The sequence below is a fragment of the Pongo abelii genome, chromosome 8 (genome assembly GCF_028885655.2).
Source record: "Pongo abelii isolate AG06213 chromosome 8, NHGRI_mPonAbe1-v2.0_pri, whole genome shotgun sequence".
In the NCBI taxonomy this organism is placed as follows: Eukaryota; Metazoa; Chordata; class Mammalia; order Primates; family Hominidae; genus Pongo; species Pongo abelii.
This window is the reverse complement of record NC_071993.2, coordinates 106,400,427-106,421,651: the sequence shown is the minus strand read 5'-3', so window position 1 is coordinate 106,421,651 and position 21,225 is coordinate 106,400,427. Positions and strand designations below refer to the sequence as shown.

The 21,225-nt window shown below is 42.1% G+C and overlaps 1 long non-coding RNA gene across 2 annotated transcripts in view; it reads left to right on the top strand.

Annotated features, from left to right (window-relative positions):
- LOC129048337 (uncharacterized) overlaps positions 1-21,225 on the top strand; it is a 68,736-nt gene that overhangs the window by 45,007 nt on the left and 2,504 nt on the right. Inside the window, exons 3-5 of one of the 2 annotated variants that reach the window (XR_010141605.1) lie at positions 13,470-13,540; positions 14,328-14,471; positions 16,473-16,678. This is a non-coding gene — a long non-coding RNA (uncharacterized LOC129048337). Of the gene's footprint in view, positions 1-13,469; positions 13,541-14,327; positions 14,472-16,472; positions 17,381-21,225 lie in introns of those variants that run through there. The other variant, XR_010141604.1, reaches the window with a different exon arrangement.

Below are 21,225 nucleotides of genomic sequence, written 5' to 3'. Positions count from 1 at the left end.
GTTGGTGTTGAATGGGCGGAGCTGCAAAATGTGAAGCAGTAATAAATGGAAACTTCCTGCAGACCTAGAGGAATGACAAGGATATTTCAGGCATGTACTGAGGTATTAAAGTATAAGTGTACTACAGAAAGGATGAGGACTCTGCAACCTGGATGCAAATCCTGTCTGTGACAATTATAGCTGTGTAACCATGGGGAAGTCACTTAACCTTCCTGTCTTAGTTCCCACAGTACAACTTCCCAGGGTTATTGCAAGAATTAAATAAAATAATGTGTGCAAAGCACTTAAAACAGTGCCTGGACATAGTGCACTCCATATAAATGTGAGCTATTGGTATTATCATCATCGTTATTGTTGTTATGGACAATTGCAAAGGCAGGAAGGGATGTAGAATGCATGGAGCATCAGCAGGGAAGGCCTCAACAAAGTGGACTCTAAGCTGTGCTTTGATGTATAGAAATTTTCAAGTGATGGAAATGGACAGTGATTCTGGGTGTAGGGAACAGAATAAGCCAAAGTCCAAAGGAAAAATGTTTGAGATATGCTTAGAGAAAAAGTAGGCAGTCTAGCTGAAGTTTATGATGTTGTTGGGAAGTACAGAGTGATAAAGCTGAAAGGGGAAAAATTATAGGGTTTGGCAACATTTTGATATGATAACTGAAGAAGGAGGTGTTGTATATAATCCAAATATAAGCTGTACATCCACATAACTCAGTCTCAAAGCAACACTGAACTAAAAAAAAGTCTAATAATCAAAAGTATTTTAAAACTAATTCAAAATTTTACTTGCCATTCTCTAAGAACTTTAAAAAGCATACACTTCATAGTTTAGGAACAATTTTTAAACTTCTCTTTTCTGTCTTTAGTACTTAGAACTCATCAGTTCTGGAGTTTCTCACTCTTCTAACCTCCTACTTTCCATCTCTTTTTCCTGGAAACTCTCTCAAAAGCCTCAGCCCATGAAGCCCTTGTCTTTTGTTTTTTCTTTCCTTCCTTCTGCCTCTTCAGTCTTATCTTTGTTTTTCCATTCTCTTGGTTTTGAATCATGAAACTTAAGGGACCAGCCTGAAAAAGGCAGAACTCTCCTAAGAGGGCAGGCTTAGCCAAGCTATCAAAGACAACATTCTCTTACAAGTAGGTGGTAGAGAGATTGGGGACATGCTCATATTAATACATTTTTAAATTCATCATACAAAGATAACACTAAGATTTGGAGCTTTGGTGATAAGATAATGGGAGGTATACCATCAAGAAATGAAAGAGCTTTGGGGGTAAGATGTTGAGTTGGGGAATGAACATGAATTGGAGGCTAGAACATCATCATTTAGATATAGATGGACAAAAGAAAGCAGGATAAATAAGTCATGGATCTAGACAGATTTGAGCATCATCCTGAAATAAGTGATAGTTAATGATGTAGGAGTGAATGAGAAGAGAAATAGAGAAAAAAATAGAAATATGAGGATTACAGACAGAATTTTAGACAATATCTGCATTTCAGGGAGAGGACTCATGAAAGGAGAGAGAAATCCTGGTGTACAGGCCTCATCCAGACCAATTCCATCAGAATCTCTGGAGCTGAATTCATGCATTAACATTGCTTAAAACTCTCCGAGTGATTCCATATGCAGCCAACGTTGAAAACCATTGTTCTAGTGGCTTATACAATGCTGAATGTTTTTAGAGTTTTACAGGAAAGCAGTGGTTAAGGAATGAAGTCCTAGTTCATTGGATTTAAAATCCAGAAACTTCAACACTCTGATTTTGCTGAGGAACTTGAGGCTCTAAGGGACTGATTAATTTTGGACCTTAAACAAGACACTTAATGAATTTCCAACCTACTGCTTACCTCTATTGCCACTGATGCAAACCCCTCTTTCTCCTCTTTTCTCGCTCCAGACTTCCTCATCCTAGCCCAGGTCCTCTACCACCCTTGCCCTGAAACTTCCTGCCCCTAGTTCCAAGGCTGTGCAGTCCTTCCAAAGGCTCTTGCTTCAGGTTTTAGAACACCAAAATCTGTCAGGTTAAAGGCTCATTTGAGGTACTTTCAGCAGCGGCAGACCTAGAGGAGTGATCTGCATGGAAATGCTGCCAGAGGAAAACTGTTGAAGGGGCTTTCTCATAACTTTGTGAGCCTGGAAGGAAAGTTTTACCTCTAGAAGAAAATGGGAGGGAGGGAGGCATCCAGTATTTTTAGGTGCTGGAGGTAAAGATGCCCTGACTTGTAGCACAGCCCCCTCCTCAGAGACTCCAGCATGCCCTCCACACTGTTTATAAAGTGGTGGCGATGTCTGGGGCTGTGGTGGTGAGTCCTGCCAGAGCTGACGAGGACACAGCATTTGTGGGAATTCTGTGACTCAAGAGGCAAAGGGTCAGTTTCTTTTCATTGACTGTGTTCTTGCTGCCCAAGGGTTTATCTCTGAGAATCTTGACTGGTTTCCAGGGTCAGGCTTCACCTCCATTGTTATCTGGAAACACAGGAACAGCCCTTTTGTCGTGCCAGAATGAGTGAGACAACCCCATTCCCTGTGGCACTGTAATCACGCTCTTCCCCCACGAGTAAAGTTCCACACACTTTCAAAAGAGCTAGAAGAGGATTTAAAAAAATATATACAAGCCAGCTCATGTTTTTCTCATGCATAGACATTTGTGCTTGATTTACACCCTCCTCTATATTTCATTTTCTCTGTGGTTCCACAAAATACCCATGAATGTGTTCTAACAATGGAATGCGCTCTGGAGCTTGAGGACACGCCTAGAATCCCTTGCAAACATTGGTCTTTCACTCGTCCTCATACACATAAAGGATATGCACGTGTAACCCCTGAACTCGCATATGACTCCAGCCCACAGGCACGCTCAATGTGGGTTCGAGTTACACATGTGCTGCTTATACCTTGGTTCACAAAACCCCACCTGGAGGTTTGTGTCCATAGGGCCTGTTCACTCCTAGCAGAGCCGGCGTCTGTGTTCACAGTCATATGAAAAATACACTGTTAGGTTTCTGAGAAACAAACGGCAACAGAGAAGAGAGCCAGGGCAGCTGAAAGAGTGGAGCTGCTCCTTCCTCCTCTGTCCTGAAGCAAAGCAACCAGGGTGTTTTGGGCGAGTTTAGTGTGCTGGGTACCAGTGTAGACTCTCATAACAGACCCTGATTTAATTCCAAGGCCATGAGCAGCAATCTCCCCCCCAGCGATGTCTGTTGGGTTCCTCCAGCTGTCTCCAGGGCAGTTCTCCCTCAATGCAAACTATTAGCATTTCCTGTTAAAATGTTTCTAATAAATAAATGAATACATCATCTTCCCAACCAAAAACAGGTCTCAAAGCAGCCTTAGGAACTGCTCTGAGCTAAGGACCGACATGGACCACCCAGCACCAACCCACTGGCCCAGAGCCAATGCTGCTTTTGTTTGAATTCCTGTATGAGTAACTGCTCGGGCTGACGCCAGCCAAACTCAGTGAAATATTATTTTTAATATTAAATAAATAGATGGTGGGGTGTGTTGATCTTTTTTTTTTTCTCAGTAAATTGCAGCATCACAACCTAGAAGTTGGCGCTCGTATCCAGATTTCCTCAGATAGCAGAAGGAAGGTTGACATTCTCTTTGACCTTCCTCATGGAGCGCTTACCCCCCAAGAGACAGAAAAGTCCCAGTTGGTGTTGACAGGACCCTATTTGGAGTAAACTGGGACTTTAAATGGTAACAAAGCATGTAAAGGATCACCAACCATTTTTGTTAATTTTTCTAATTTATTGTTTCCCTTCAATATACAAAAAACATACGCTTTTTTATATAAAAATCAGAAAGCACAGACAAACAAGAGGAAGCTGAAATGAACTACCCTGGAAGCGGTGATTACTGCTAAATTTTGGTGACTGCTCTTCCCAGCTTCGAATATTTATAGGCATATGTCACACTCGGTGTATGTTGATTTGACAGAAATGGGATCACAATGGGCATATGTATGTTTGTTACAGAAAATTATTTTGGGGTATCTATTTTAAATACTCTTCTAAAACTCCACTCTTCAGAGCTACTTTATTATATGAATATGCTACAGTGTACTCAAACCATCTTCCATCATTGGATATTAAGGTAGTTCTCAAGTTTTTGCTATTAGAGAGAACACTCCAGTAAAGAATCCTTGTAGCTAACTCTTTGCATCCATTCTTAATTGTTTTCTTAGGCGAAAGTCCCCCAAACAGAATGTGTTGCTTTTTTTTTTTTTCTAATATAGAGTCTTAATCTGTTGCCCAGGCTAGAGTGCAGTGGTGTGATCACAGCTCACTGCAACCTCTACTTCCTGGGCTCAAGTGATTCTCCTACTTCATCCTCCCAAGTAGCTGGGACTACAGGCACGCACCACCATACCTGGCTAATTTTTCTATTTTTTGTAGAGATGGGATTTTGCTTTGTTGCAAAAGTCTTGTCTCAAATTCCTGGGCTCAAGAGATCCTCCTGCCTCGGACCCCCAAAGTACTGGGATTACAGGCATGACCCACTGTGCCTGCCCCACCACTCAGTAGAATTTTAAGGCTGTGGCTACATATTGCCAAATTGCCCTCTGCAACGATGGGAGCATTACTACCAGCAGGGAACCAAAATATTCCCCTGCTTGTACCTCTGCCACACTGCAAGTATTCTTCAAAAATAATCTTTGACAATTTTTTAGAAACAACAACAACAACAACAAAACAACCCAACTTAAATGTTTAACACATGAGGTGAGCAATACAGTACTTTTGCAAGTCTGAGTGGTAGGTGGCTGCAGGGTGGACAGTGAAGGTGGTCGACCAAAAGGGAGACCCTGACTGTGGTGGCCCTCAGCACGTGAGAAGACACCTTGACATCAGGCTTGGCTGGATGAAAGAAGTGCTCAGAAGCCCCAAAGTGAGGAAGACAAGAGGCTCTACCACAGAGATTCTCAATGAGATTCATTTCTTTGGAAGGAAAATGACACTGAGGTCAGGAAGTTTAGGGTGCTCTGGGATAAGGCAAGTTAGACAGTTTCTTCACAGCAGAATTTCTCAGAACCTGTGGAATGTGGACGCTCCAGGAGGCTGACACTGTTTCTTGAACTTATTGAATCACTGATGGCCTGCTTCGGACCCATCTTTTTTTATTTTCCACAAAGCAAACTGTGGATCCAGTGCCTGGTGGAACACACTTTGGGAAACAGTCTGACGCCATAAAGGGAAAATGGTTTTCACAGAAAGGGCAGAGAAATAGGACAGAAGTGAAGGGATGAGGGACAGAAGAAAAAAAGGGAGGAGAAAAAGAAAGAGAATAAAAAGGGAAATTAGAAAAAAGGACAGGAGAGAAACCAAAGGAAATGATAAAAAGAGAGGGAGAAAACAATTTAAGAGAATAAGGAAAAGAAATTGGGAGCAGGAGAAGTATAATAGAGAAGTCCCTTATTACTAACCACCTCCCCATTGCTTTTAGGAGAGATGTAGGTGCCTGTCATCTCTTCCAGGCACAGGGCTCCTACAGGCCACCCCAAACCTCAGCCTGTCACTCTTCAAGGTGATTTTCTCTGAAATGTTCTCATTTCACAGCTTTTTCCTCAATTGGCTATTACTTAAAATGCAAGAGTTCACTGGCAAGGGAAGCTCAGATAGAAACAAATGGTAGGCCCGGCTGGGCACGGTGGCTCACGCCTGTATTCCCAGCACTTTGGGAGGCGGAGGTGGATGGATCACCTAAGGTCAGGAGCAAGACCAGCCTGGCCAACGTGGTGAATCTCTGTCTCTACTAAAAATACAAAAATTAGCTGGATGAGGTTTGTCACTCCTGTAGTCCCAGATACTCAGGAGGCTGAGGCAAGAGAATTGCTTGAACCCGAGAGGCAGAGGTTGCAGTGAGCCAAGATCATGCCACTGCACTCCAGCCTGGGTGACAGAATGAGATTCCATCTAAAAAAAAAAAAAAAAGAAATGGTAGGTCCTAAAGAAACCCTGGAAAAATAGAAAGAAATTCCAAAAGTATGTAATCATTATGTCTTTTATGGTTGTTGTGTAGCTTTATGTCGAAGCACAGTAGGACATGACCAAAATGAAACAAACACCCTAGGGCCTACCCACTTAGAAAGCCTGGTTGCCTAAAGAGCCGACAAGGCAAATCGATGGCTTTTGAACACCAGCTGGGCCTTTCATCTATGAGGGCCTGCTTTCTGGCAAACTGAAAACACCAAAGTAGTCAAATAATCGAAAAGCTTAAATGCAGTGTATGTACACAGTTCATAAACCCTTTAGAATTCTGCAACAAAAAGACAATTATTTAATAGAAGCTATTTGTTATTTTTTTCAAAAAAGTCTCAAGTAATTGCATACTGAAATAGAAATAGGCATTTTGAAATAAACTCATGGTGTGTTCATCCAAATCTGAAGCCCCTAAAAATTTCAGAATTACGGGGTAGGATTTGAAGCAGTTACATTAAGATTGATATCATATTTCATTAGAACATTGATTCCCAGGCTCTTAATCACCAGGAGTTTGTTTATTAGCATTGTTCTCTGCAAGCAGTCACTTATCTTAGGTCATCACTGTGTATTCAAGTCCACAATTGCTCATGGGTTCAATTGGCATCCTGGACTGTCAGGTGGACCAATAACATTCCAGAAATTTTTGTGACTTCAACAACTGTCAATCATAGTGACTAGCGTGATACACCATTAGTGAATGGGTAGATACTATTCTGCTCAAAAGGAAAGAATCTTGACAACCCTATCATAGGGAAGGAGCTGGGCCTTCATATTATCAAAAATAAGATATAAGTCATTATTACTGAGTTTGTAAATGCCTCACGAGTCAAGACCGCAAGGATGGAAATGCCTACATTTGAGATTTTTCTGAAAACCTTCCAGCTTTCAATAATTGTGACTTTTTTTTTTTTTTTAATTTAAGACGGAGTCTCACTCTCTTCCCCAGGCTGGAATACTGCAGTGGCACGATCTTGGCTCACTGTGACCTCCACCTCCCAGGTTCATACAATTCTCCTGCCTCAGCCTCCCAAGTAGCTGGGATTATAGGTTGCCATCACGCGCAGCTAATTTTTGTATTTTTAGTAGAGATAGGATTTCACCATGTTGGCCAGGCTGGTCTCGAACCCCTGACCTCAAGTGATCTGCTCGTGTTGGCCTCCCAAAGTGCTGGGATTACAGGCCTGAGCCACCGTGCCCGTCCAACACTTCTCTGAGTTGACTTATCTTGAGCCTGTCAACCAAGGACAGCTAGTGATGCCACAAATGTGGCTGTTCTCACTTCCCTGTCTGTGCAGACATCTCCAACCCATCTATATTCTTTCCCATTGAGTGATTCTTCTCAATGTAATGTTCTAAGCAACCAATGAACCAGAGCTGTTACTGGAGATGGAAGTCACTTGCCTTCCTGTATCCCAGGTGATTTGTTCATAAGGTAAGTATGAGGGATACAGACTCAGATTCTCTTAAGTAGGGAAACTTGAGATGCCATGATAAGGGTGGAAGATATAGACATGAAGGGAACGAAGGGATGTAGAGGTCACTCAAGAATAAGAATCTGGCCGAGCACAGTGGCTCATGCCTGTAATCCTAGCACTTTAGGAGGCCAAGGCAGGTGGATCATTTGAGGTCACGAGTTCGAGACCAGCTTGGTCAACATGGTGAAACCCCATCTCTACTAAAAATACAAAAATTAGCCGAGGGTGGTGGTACACACCTGTGATCTCAGCTACTCAGGAGGCTGAGGCAGGAGAATCACTTGAACCCAGGAGGTGGAGGTTGCAGTGAGCAGAAATCACACCACTGCACTCCAGCCTGGCAACAGAGCTAGACTTTATCTCAAACAAGTAAGAATCTGACTTCTCTTCCACCCCTATTGACAAGTGACTATAAATCCTTATTCTTTTTTGCCTCCTGTGCTCTTCCATGCACAGATACAAGGGTTGAACAAAAAGGTATCAGAGTGAATAGGAAAGGTTAGTCCAAGAACAAATTAAAGGAAACTTCCAAAATATTCTTGGGAAAATACCCTACATGACAAAAAGGCCAGGGCTTCCTGTTCTCCCAAGTCCTTTCTCTCACATTAACTACTTGGAGCTTGATGCTTCTATGAGAACGGGAGAGAAGGTGTTGGTGTCATCCTTTCTTTTACTCATGGCGAAAGAGAAGCTTAAAGATGATGAGTGATATTTCAAGATCAAGACTAGGAAGGCATGGTATTGGAAAAGAACTTAGATTTAAAACTCTACGTCCAGTCCTCTTTCTGATGTACATGTGCTTCTCATATTGGGGTGTGAACATCTCTGGGCAAGCACGGTAGGACTAGGAAATTATTTCAAAGATTTGAGATAAAATGGCCCTTCTCAAAGGTTTTTAGGGAGACATTTTGATATAAAAAATATAAAGGCACATGATGAAGTAGAATACAGAAACTGCATAACTTTTTATGATAAAATACAAGATTTCAAAGATATTGGCACGAATGGTAATGGCTTTTCTGGCCGTACCCCGAGATGTCCTGATGGTGTGCTTTGATTGTTCTCTGCTGTTCTGGTGGAGATGAGAAGTACTACTCTTCACCACAGCGCCTCGCTTCTTTCCCTCTTCTCCTCCTCTTCCTCCTCTGTTGCTCTTCTTCATTTTTTTAGTTGATATTGCCACTCTCTCAGCACTCCAATGACAGCTTGTTTGCAAGATCATTTCAGAGGCATGATGCTGCTGTCAGGACTGCAGTTGTGGGAGGAGCTGACTCTCCCAGGGGTGATGCAGACAGGGTTGGGAAGAGACTGAGTCACACTCTAGGCTGTCACCTTCACTGGGTAAGTGTGGACCTGCAGTTGAACCACTCTGCTGGTGGCATGTACCCTAATATGCCTGTTTCAGTGTATTAGTCAGATTGGGCTGCTGTAACAAAATACCATAAACTAGGTAGCTTAAACAACGAAAATGTGTCTTTTTTGCAGTTCTGGAGGCTGGACATCTGAGATCAGGGTGTCAGCATGGTCAAGTTCTGGTGAGGGCTCTCTTCCTGGCTTGCAGATGGCTGCCTTCTTGCTGTGTTCTTATGTGTCAGAGAGAGAGAAAAAGAGGCTTTCTAGTACCACTTTTTATAAGGATACTATTCCCATCTTGAAGGTCCCATCCTCATGACTGAATCTAAATCTAATTATCTCCCAAAGTCCCAGTCTCCAAATACCATCACGTTGGGGGTTAGGCTTCAGCATATGGATTGGTGGAGAGTGGAGGAGAACAATGAAGTACATAGCAATCAGTGAGGGTGATTTAAGTTGTAAGTAACAGAAGACCCAACTCAAAGAAACTTCAACAATGACAGGCAGCTGTTGGCCCAGGAAACTGGAGGCACGTTAGGGTGGCTGTCAGGAACAGTTGATGCTGAACAGCCTGAACCATGGAATTCTGGTGTCCATAGCACTGCCTTCATCCTAAGACTGCTTATTCTTTCTTTGTGCTTCCTAGTTCACCTCCAGTGAACATGTCTTCTAAGTTGAAATTATGTCATGGCCTCATTCCCACATCAATTACTGTGGCCAGTTAAACCAATCAAAGTTTTTTTCTGGGAGCTGAAGAATGAACCCATTCAAATTCCATAGCTACTTCATAATCTGAGAAAGAAAGGAACAGAGATGGTAGGAGATGATTATGTTGCCCATTAAAGTTTTGTCTTTAAAATTGTCCACTTTAAAAAGTTGACTGTGTCTGGTGCATGGTAAGTTCTCAGTAAATATAAGTAATCTAACTTATATCCTGCCTGCATATTAGGAGTTATTGTGAATGTCCAGGGAAGGGGTAATAATGATATGGACCCTATGGAAAGCATAAAGGGAAATGCTGTCAACACCTCTCTGAACTCTTATGTTGTGGCAACACAAAGAAATTCAAGAGAGGGGCAGAAGTTTGTGGCCCCAGAAGCTGCATTTGGGGTTTCACTGGGATCACATTGCATCTGTATGCACTTCCTCTTCCACATATGGGGAGAGCCATTTTCATTATGGAAATTGGCATTGGGTCAAGCCAGCCTGGTAGGATCTGAATTTTCTCTTTACTTAAAACATTCGCCTGAGGTCAGGAGTTTAAGACCAACCTGGGCAACACGGTGAAACCCCGCCTCTACTAAAAATGCAAAAATTTAGCCGGACGTGGTGGTGCATGCCTGTAGTCCCAGCTACTCGGGAGGCTGAAGCAGGAGCATTGCTTGAACCCAGGAAGTGGAAATTGCAATGAGCCAAGATGGCGCCACTGCACTCCAGCCCAGGCAACAGAGCGAGACTCCATCACAAAAAAAGAAAAAAAGAAAAAAAATTTACTGTGACTTATATCCATACATCATATTGTAAATAACTTTGGAATATATCTGGTTAACAAGCTGGGAGTCCATTATGCTAAGTGAAATAAGTCAATCACAAAAAGACAAATACTGTGTGATTCCACTTATATGAGATACATAGGGTAGTCAAATTCATAGAGACAGAAAGTAGAATGGTGGTTGCCAGGGAGTAGGTGAAGGTAGGAATGGGGAGTTAGTGTTTAATGGATACAGAGGTTCAGTTTTGCAAGATGAAAGGCGTTCTGGAGATGGATGGTGGTGATGGTTGCACAGCAGTGTGAATGTACTTAATGCCACTGAACGCTACACATAAAAGTGGTTAAGACAGTAAACTTATGTGATGAATATTTTACTATAATTGTTTTAAAATTAGGAGTCATGTGTGGGATTTCCTTTTTTACCTTTTACTATCTTTTTTTAAAGCTCTTTTCTATTGCTACTTTAATCGTCTTACTTGTACAGTCAGCAAAAAAGATAATTTGTTTTTTCCACCCCAGGCACCAAGATTTCTTTTTTAAGATTAAATTTAGACCTCCTAGTGAGGTACTCTAGATTATTTTCTAGATTTACTATGTATTACTTTTCTTCTAAAATTTTCCTTTCCATTTTTGCCCTCTCTGATAGTGGAATTGTTTTGCAGCTCCTTTTTCTCCTTTTTCTTTTCCCAAAATTGACTAACTTTAGTGGCTATTAGAGTTACTGTCATCATACATTTTCTTGGGAGGATAAGAACAGCCCAGCCAAGTTTTGGGTAAGATATAGCAAAAGCCAAATTCTCCCATGTATTGTGGCTGCAGCCTGAGTGTCACATCCTTCGCCAGGTGATCGACTGTCACCTACTTTGCCAGGTCCCTTATAAACACGACTTCATTAGCTTGTCACAGCTTCCCTGTGAGGTGTGTCTCATTGTCATTATACACCAGGACACTCAGCGAGGTTGAGTAACTTGTTCAACTCTCACAGCTGGTATCCTTGGCCCTGAAGCTTGATAAGGTCTTCTTTTTTTTTTTTTTTTTTTTTTTTTTTTGAGACAGAGTCTCATTCTGTTGCCCAGGCTGGAGTGCAGTGGTGAAATCTCAGCTCACTGCAACCTCTGCCTCCCAGGTTCAAGTGATTCTCCTGTCTCAGCCTCCCAAGTAGCTGGGACTACAGGCATGTGCCACCATGCCCAGCTAATTTTTGTATTTTTTTAGTAGAGACGGGGTTTCACCATATTTGTCAGGCTGGTCTTGAACTCCTGACCTTGTGATCCGCCCGCCTCGGCCTCCCAAAGTGCTGGGATTACAGGCGTGAGCCACCGCACCCGGCCAGGTCTTTCTTTTTATACTCCACTGCCTCCATCCAGTCTTTTCCTCCTATCAAGGCATTAGGATAGCCCCATCTCTGACCTCCTGGGGCACTGTCTGCATTTGCAGGGGAGTGAAAAAGCCTGCTGGGAAGAGCTGGTAGTATAATCCCCTGCAGTAAGAGATGAGTTATCCTGGCTTTCGAATTGCCTCCCATCTTATCCCCTCTCCGTCTGCCCAGTTCCTCCACGTTCCCCTAGTTCTCCAGCTGCTGTCTCCACATCTAACCCAAAAGACACTTTGATCCTCTCTTGGAGCCAACATGGGTGTAGACAAACCTCCTTGTTCTTTGTGTTCGGTAGAAACAAGGATAGCACTTTTCACAAGTAAAGGAACATTTTCTAAGAAAGAAGACGAAACCAAGCTGCAACCAGAAAAGACAAAAGCATCCGAGTAGATGTACTGACAGTGGATGTACTGCTTCTCTTCGTAATTTAACTGCAGTCCTTCCAGAGTGGCTAAGGGTTTTTTTTTTCTCATAAGTTATTGGAGTACACGTGGTATCTGGTTACATGAGACATTCTTTAGTGGTGATTTGTGAGATCCTGGTGCACCCATCACCCAAGCAGTATATACTGCACCATATTTCTTGTCTTTTATCCCTCGCCGCTTTCCCACTCTTCCCCACAAGTCCCCAAAGTCCATTGATTTAGCTGCAGTTCTACTCCTCAGTCCCCTCAAGGGGAAGCAGAATCCCAATTCTTTCTTCCTTCCTAGGGCAACAATAGGTCTGAGTGGCCGGTGGACCGCTGCCCCTCAGGAGATAACGTTCACATTTCTCCAGATTTAAGGTTCCATGACCAATTTCCACACCTGGAACTTAGTGTCCTCCTCTCCTGACAAGGGGATGAGGAAACTGACATACTGAGAGGACCTTGACAGGAGTTTAATCCTCCAGACCACTCCCACAAACAAGATATTATAAAGAAGAGTTAAGAGTGTGTTCAAATTCCAGCACTGCCCACCGCTAGCTGTGAGACTTCAAGGTAGGCAAATTGTTCAGCCCTTTAAAGTCTCCCTTCTCCCCATGTAGGGGCTCAGGGAGAATTGAAGAGGTTTGTACACACAGTGCTCAAAAAACCCCCAAAACATTCAATGTTATTAATGACCCTGGGAACTGGGTGTCAATACTCCACTTTTACAATTAAGGCAGGTCTGCTGAGGTCAAGGCCCACATTCTTTCTATTTCCCCATTGCTGCGGCCCTCATCTGAGCACTTGTTCTCATACTGCCTTGCACCATTACCAGACTGTGCATTTGTGGAGGCCATAATAGCCCTAAGTAAATAACTGTTTGAATTAAATGCATGAATGCCTGTGTTAGTAAAAGGAGAGGAAATGATTTGAATTTGAGAGACAGCAAAAGTACTTATACCAGAGGCGAATAGATTAATTCATTTAGACAGTTAATAATTACTGAGTATTCACAGGATACCCAGCCCTATTCATGCTGATTCCACAATTTTGGATGCCTGGAGGGCATGGGGACGGTAGGGTAGGGCGACTGGAAGAATGGGGAAGTTGGTCTAAAAAAGTCTGAATTATAATTAATATCCTTCTTTTCAGATAATTATAATCTTCAAGTTGGGTTGAAAAAGTATTGTTGGATTAAGTAAAAAAATGATAATATCATTTGCAATAGCTATATTAGTTATTATTATAGGAAAACATTTCTGCCTCTTCTATCCCCAAATCCTAGTTACATGAATACTTTGCATAATCTCACAAAGCTAGTAATTTTAATTGTAAATTGGTATAGAGTCCAAGTGAAGTTTTTTATTGGACTGTTCCTATAGGCAGAAAGTGACACCATGCCTCGGATCAGGGGACAAGATGCCGGAGAGCAGGACTTCCTGTCTTGAAGATGGTATATAATCTCTGACTTGGTCATTCATTTGATTTAAGAACAGGACAAGTAGCACAGGTGGGAATCCCAAAGGTCACAGGCAACTGCAGTCAGTTTGGGGTAACATTGCCATTGCTACAAAGGCTTGATGCAGTCAGGGTCCTGGATAGATTGGTGAAATGAGGGGAAGACATAGAGGATTCCAAGGCTGAGAATCTCTCAGTGTGGGCATCCGCAGGTTCAGACAGGTAAGAGAACAGACAGGTTAAAGCAGGTTGGATCACAGATGACACGGTGAGAAAGGACTCATAGGAGCATGAGTTCTTGAAAGTAGTGTTAAAATCAGAGTGAGCTGAATCTGGGGACCTCAGTTCTCTTGCAATCAATCTTGAGTCATTAAATGGATTTTGGTTGATGCAAAAAGGGGACTTGTGAAGGCAGCCTAGTAATGTGTCTCCAAGCATATAGTATTTGAATCCCAATCTGTCACAAGCTGACTGATAGCAGTAAAATATGTAATCTTTGGGCTTCCACTACCTCATTTGTAAAGTCAGGATGACAACAGTACTTGCTTCATTTGGATGTCATGAGGATTAAATAACTTGGCAAAGGTTACATGCTTAGCAGTACCCAGCACCTAGAAGGTGCTCAGTACCAGGCAGCGATGATTATTATGAATGTATAAGACCTAGAGTTGCCACATTTGGTTTGTGAGTTCCTCAAGGGCAGGTTCTATGGTTTTGTCTTTAAGTACTCATCAAATTACTTAGTTCATCATCTCTACTGTCGTTAATAAAATAACTCTTAGCTACTTTGAAACATGGCTTCTGCTTCCAATGGCGACTACTGTCTGATACCAAGCAACCTCTCCATGGACCTGGAACCAATTCTTCCAGATTATTTCCACCAGCAAAGAGATAGCTGAGCCATGGCAATGTGCACAAGCTATCACGTGAGTCATCCCTTTGCCCATCACATACTGCTACACTATTCCCTGGACCTCAGATCCCAGTAAAGGTGACAGTAGGGAGTACTTCTGAAAGCAGAGGTAGAGAATTCTGGACTCAGAGGGTTGGAAGGGATTTTAAAGGTCCCCCAGACCAACCAGCACACAGTAACAGTCAGAATAATTAGAGTAACGACAAGCAGGAAATGGAGAGTAGTGAAGGGAGGAAGGAAGGGAGTCCTCCGAGAAAAGGCAAGTGTAAAGGCCCTACGGTGGCACAACAGAAGCCTTGCTTGTAATTAAGAGTTTATCAACTGTTCTCCTTTAATTTGGGTGGTCTGGGACCCCTGGGGAATAGACAGGACCTCTCTTCTTCAAATACTGAGGTCTCTGGCTGAGAATTACTTTTGCAAAGAGGCAGCTAGCATCTCTTATGTATGTTCTCATCAGATAATCTTAGTTAAATTATAGAGATTTATAACTTTTTTTAACCCTACTCTCTTTTGTGTGGCTTTCGTAGTATGTAATACATGTTACCATCTTTCTTTCTTTGCAGTTTTTAAATGTTAAGGCTCTCTACATCTCATACATTCAGAGTAGAATTTTTTTTTAAAAAACTCCCTTCATTTTCTTATTTTCTCTACTCTGCCTCTTCAATTCTTTATATTCTGCCCCTTTGCCATTGTCTTCTTTATTTATTTTCTTTTCAGTCTTATTCTCTGTTCTTCTTGCTCTAATATTGCATATGAGTTTCTATTCAGTGAAGGTTTTTATTGGACTGTTGCTATGGGCAGAAAGTAGTTAGAAAATATCTTCAGCCCAAGACAACTCCACCTGTTTATAGAGAGGGAAAGCTGGAGGTTCAGGACTGGACACCAGGATTCTGGCCCTTCCCTGATTGCGTGGCTCTGACATTCCCTTAGTGCTTTCCATTCTTAGGTCTTAGAATTGAAAAGAGAGAATAAACTAGGGCATTGCTCAGTAATGCGTTCCATGAATCATCTTTTTACGAAAGTCTTAGAAGACACAGTTTCACTATTCAAGGTCCAAGATATTATGCTCTCGGAGAACTAGGTGTTCTGGCTGAAGCCCAGTCTCTGCTGCTCTATTGTCCACAGGCATTGTGACACTTTGTATTTCTGGGTAGGCTTTGCTTTAGAATCAGAGACTTTGTGGGAAAGGTTCTTCAAAGTCATGCAGTCCATCTAGCCATCTGATGTCTGAATCCCTGAATCCAGGGAAGGGAAACTCCTACTTCCCAAGGCAGCCCAATTCATCCCATGGCCAAATAATAAAGCTGAATCTTCAAAGAAAACATCTCTATGTGGTTCTTTGCTTAGCAGACACTCCTTCCATTAATTACAAGGTTATCAACTGTTTTCCTTTGATTTGAATGGTCTGAGACCCCTGGGGAATAGATAAGAGGTCTCTTCTCCAAATACTGAGGTCTCTGGCTGAGAATCACTTCTGCAAAGAGGCAGCGAGCACCTCTTGTGGATAATAGCTAGTCTTAATTTTCAGTAGCCATGGCTCATTTCCTTTCTATTAAGGTTTTTTCTGGGTGCAGTGGTGCACACCTATAATACCAGCTACTTGGTGGCTGAGCATAGGGTGGGAGGATCACTTGAGCCCAGGAGTTTGAGTCTAGCCTGTGTAATAAAGAAAGACTCCATGTAAAAAAAAAAAAAAAAAAAAAAAAAGAAAGAAAAGAGAGAGAGAGAGAGAGACAAAGGGCTTTAAAGTTATCAGAATACTGGATTAATACTGCATTATTTTTCTTAAACTTAGATATGGATGTAAAAAAATGTGTCTCTAGTGCACGGATCCATGCTCATCATCCATATCATGTCAATGATAATAGCTAACACTTCTATAATAGCTTCCACTTCTATAGATACTAATAATTCTAACACTATTATGTGCTAGGCACCGTTCTAAGCATTTTGCAAAATTAAATCAAGAAAATGTCATTTTTCTAAACAACTTTCCTTATTTGCTTCCCTCCAGGGGCCCAGAATCAACAAAAGAAAGAATCTGATGTTGTTTCGTCCAATACCAACTTTCCAGATAAGTGTCACAATATATGTCTCACTGAAGGCCACACAGCTATTAGGGGCAGTCAGATCTCCTGGCATCTGGGCCAGAAAATATCCTGAGCACTTCAAATATCTTAACAAGAACAAGCTGATTATTGATAACCAGGATCAAGTAAGGTATTTTAGGAACCTGAAATTATTTTATCATAAGAACCGGTCTCATTTTGCTCAACATGTGTGCAATACTCTTCCACAAGATGGCAAAATCACCTTTCTATTTTTCTGAATGTTTTTTCTTTAAAAATAAGCCCTTCTTTGAATTTCCCTTTAGGCCCTTGTATCATCTCTCTTTCCATTTCCCAGGCTCTTTAAAAACCTTCCTTATGTAGCCAAGTGAATTTTTATTCAAGTTAGGACAGGGGTTTCTGGATTGGGAGCAAAATAGTCCTTCGAATTTCTCTACAATTGACTCTCTTATCAGAACTGACAAACACAGTTTGGTTGACCTATTCAAGATCTGTTGGCTCTTCCTCCTGTGTGGCTTGCGGTGAGGGATGTAAGAGCAGTGGAGGGAGGTGCCAGAGAGACGGAAACCCTGGGTAGAGGAGGGACGAGGATGGCATCTTAGCTGGCTGCATAATGAACAGAACACCTCCCTAGAGGGAGAGAAGAGCTGGGTCCCTGGCTGTTTGCTTCCATGGAAATCCATCTGATACCTGCTTCTGGGGCTGACCAGGAGCACCATATGGAAACTCCCTGACCAATTCTGCTTCTGAACATTTCCTCTCAAGAATCTCTGCCTGTGCCCTGTCCACATTTGGAACCAGGACTGGCAACATCAATAAAGATGAGAGACTTTTGTCTTCTCAGAACATGGGGATATTCTAAGTCAACAGCAGTTTTTTAATGGTGGTTTGATGAATCAGTATGTGGATTACATAGAATATTCTAAAAATCATGTTTGCCTGCAAGAAGTAACAGCTTTATAAACAGCATGGACATGGATGAATGAGTCAAATTCACTTTAAAACATATGCTAAGACAATATCGAAACGATTTTGTTGTATAAGATATTGTCCAGAATGTATTCATTGGGTTTGAGCTTCTTTTAATTTTACAAAGAAATTATTATAGCTATATTTGTTGGGGAAAAATACTGAAGATAGATTGGTTGATTTTTAGTTAGGTTTTGGGCAAAACATATGTTTTCTCTAATTATCTGAACTTTTCTCCACTTTAGTAACTAGCAAGATGGGATTTGTATGGGTTTTAGAGTCACACACACCTGTGACTTACAATTGTGGGAGCTTGTTTATGTTACTTAACTCTCTGAGTCTCTGCCTCCTTACATGTGATAGTACTTATTTCACAAGCCATGGTGAGCTTCAAATAAGATATTGCACATAGAATATATTTGTACAGTACTAGGTATACAGATATTCTGTAAAGGTTTCTCTCTCTCTCTCTCTCTCTGTGTGTGTGTGTGTGTGTTTGTAGTGTGTGTGTGTGTGTGTGTGTGTTTGGAGAGAAGAGGAGGAGTTGAGTTGATGAGTATGAATTGGAGGACTGTTCCAGAAATAAAGGATCTGTAAACATCATAAGTAACTAATAACCAAATACAAACCCAGAAAGGAACAGAGATAAGAAATAGAAAAAAGAAGTTTGGAAAAATGCTGTCGACAAAAAATACTTATTAAATACCTGCATTTAGGGTCCTTTGCCAGGTAACCAATGTATGGGACTGAAGGATAGTTCTTGTCCTCGAGGAGTCTTTAGTCCATTTGAGGATACAAGACTTATGCATGTGTAAAAGGCTTAATTAAAATGCAAAGGAATCATTACTGTTGCAGTTGAAAGGAGAGAGCAATCTCTGTATTTATCATGTCTTTGGAGACCATATAGAAGTTCAAGGGTGCTGCGGGCAGAAGGAAAGGGCAGATGTGAACATTTTGAAAGCACCAGCCTTATGAGTCTGATGACAAAGACTCACAAATGTCTACACATTTAGTTTTGTTAAAACAGCAGCAGTGAAAAATTATCTTAACAATCTCAGAAAAAACAGAAAATCCCCAAACAATGCTAAGTGGGGCCTGGTAGCCTCGCTGCACTTATGCCAAGGGGGAAGGGATGGATGGACTAGCTGAACATGTTCAGTGCACACTCCTGGCTTCCTTATTCGGTCTAAGAGACACCGACACCGTTTGTAGAGTTATTTATCCAGATCCTCTTTAAGCTCCATTTCTTTCTCTTCCCAGCCGATCCCTGGAGAGATGCCCTTTCAACCCTCCATCTCTGCTAAATGCCTGTTGGATCCCAGCAGTGGAGGCTGCTAGATGGTTGGATTTACTTAGAACAGACTATTATGAAGGTCTATTAGGGTTGGTGAAAAGAATTCTAGACAAATCTTCCAGGTTAGAAGATAAATGACAGCTCTTCCCAAAGGTATTCCCATGAGAAAGCACAGCCACCATCCTATAGAGGGTTAATAGTCTCCCCCCTCTCCAACCCCCAACTTGCTGTCAGAGATCAGCTAATCTGATAATTACGGCAACAAACACAGTTTAGACAAACAAGACCTGACCCTGAGGGTTTGGAATGAAAACATTTACTCTCTCCCTCCCCAGAGAGATGGTGCCTGGAGCATACACACAGAGAGACACTGGGAAAATACCCTTGTGCTGGAGCAACAGGGTGAAAACATCTGTGTTCCTGAGCTGCTTAGGAAGATAAAGTTGCTGGGGAGGCGGCTCGGGTGGGGGAGGCAGGAGGAGCGGGGAATGGTGCAGTCCAAGGGTGTGCATGTTTGGAGCAGATGGAAAATGTACCCCCATAAGTGGGGATGTAAGCAAATTATAATTGATTTTACAACAGAGACAGAGTGAGAGGAAAGGTACAAAGGAGACCAATGCAGGATTTGAGTGAAAATCTGGGGAGTGGCTAACGGAAGAGAAACAGCTTAAAACACCAAAGTAGGATTTATTCCCGAGAGCAAGAGGGGAAAGATCTTCACAGCAGTCTTGATTCTAAGCAAATCTAATATCTTCCTGCCAGTGAGGAGACCCAAGCTCTAACAGTCTCAGCTGGCCAGTCATCTTCTTCCTATCCCCTAGTTTAGCTTCTAAACTGAACAACATGCCCTTTCCCCGTCACTGCCTGTCCTCAAAAATTACCAAGCTATTTTTTCCCCTTTTACTTATAAAAGCAGCTTCTTAGAAGAAATCTTTCTGGGTTGCTTAAACCAGAGATTGTGACTTGGATCTTCCTCAACCTGGAATTCCAACAGTCACTCCTTTCCCAACTCCAGCCTGAAGTTTCCCACATATCCCCATCCTAGCGGCCACACATCATTTCAGTTTTGCCCATCACTGAGGGTGAGTCAGCCGGCAAACACTCCTTGCCCCTTAGGATTCTCCAAATTAGATCTAGGCATCCACATCCTTGGGGTATTTGCAGATCGCATGTATGGATGCACCAAGCTAGGAGGATAACTGCTGTGATTGATGATAGGATAAAGATTTTAAATGAATTACATAAGCTGAAAGACGGTCTCAAATCAATAAGAATGCACCAGGAAAAAATGCAAAGCACTGCCTTTAGGCCCAACAATCAATTGCACAAATATAGGATGGAAAACAAAATATAGACCTACAAAACAACAGTTGAAAAAACAGACCAGTTTTTGTTCTACAATTGGCTCAGTATGAGACTACAATGAATCTATCTGCTTAAATAGTGAATGCAATCATAGTAGGCATTAATAAAAGTATTGTGATCACATTAATAGTTCCCTGTGTTCTTAACAAGGGAAAGGTTGGATAGGACTGAACAAATCTTTTTTTTTCTTTCTTCTTCCAACTTTAGCTGTTGGTTGACCAAGTACATGGAGTCCTGTAGGCTGTGCAGAGCAGTTTTGTTTTTTGTTTTGATTTCAGGTTCAAGTCCCCTATTGCAATCTATACAAGGTCCACCTTGGCAATTGTGAGTGACTCCCACATCCTGTTTATCCTGTTTATCCCACTTGCTCCTGTGTTTTGAGGCTCACTTGGCTGCTCCTCTGCTAGTCTGTTGGAGAGTCCTGTACTCCCAGAGACAGAGACACCTCTTTCCAGACAGAACAGTCTTCTAACTGTTCCTCACACACACCATGGTCGTTTGTTCATTCATATATCCATGGAACATCCACTATGTGCCAGGCACTGTTCCAGGAACTGGGGATTCAGTGGTGAACAATAAAGACAGAGTCCTTGACCTCATCAAGCTTCCATTCTCATGGAGGTAGGCAGGCCCAAAAGAAAAACTTTAAAATGTCAGAAAAGGAGAAGGTATGAGAAGTTACCCGGTACTTGAAAAACCTTCCACCTTCTGCCTGGACTTTTCAGAATGTGACTTCCTGCTTCCTAACCCAGCTCAAATTCCACTTTCCCCTTGGAGGCAGAGAACTCCTCTGAGCCATCATCATCCCGGAACTGTTGCCCAGGGGCTTGTACCACATAATTTAGCACTCAACTGTGCTCTAATTGTTTCCCTAATGCCAATTTTGCTTCCCCAACAGACTGTAGGAGACTGTTAGCTCGTTGAGGTTATAAGATATGCCTTCAATTTAAATATATTTAGTCAAGCTCTAGCTAGGATGCTCTTTAGAGGGAAATGAAAAGCACAGTTCAAACATGACTTTAGGTTTTTAAGCCGATTCCCAGATAACAAGGGAACTTCTTCCTGTGCTC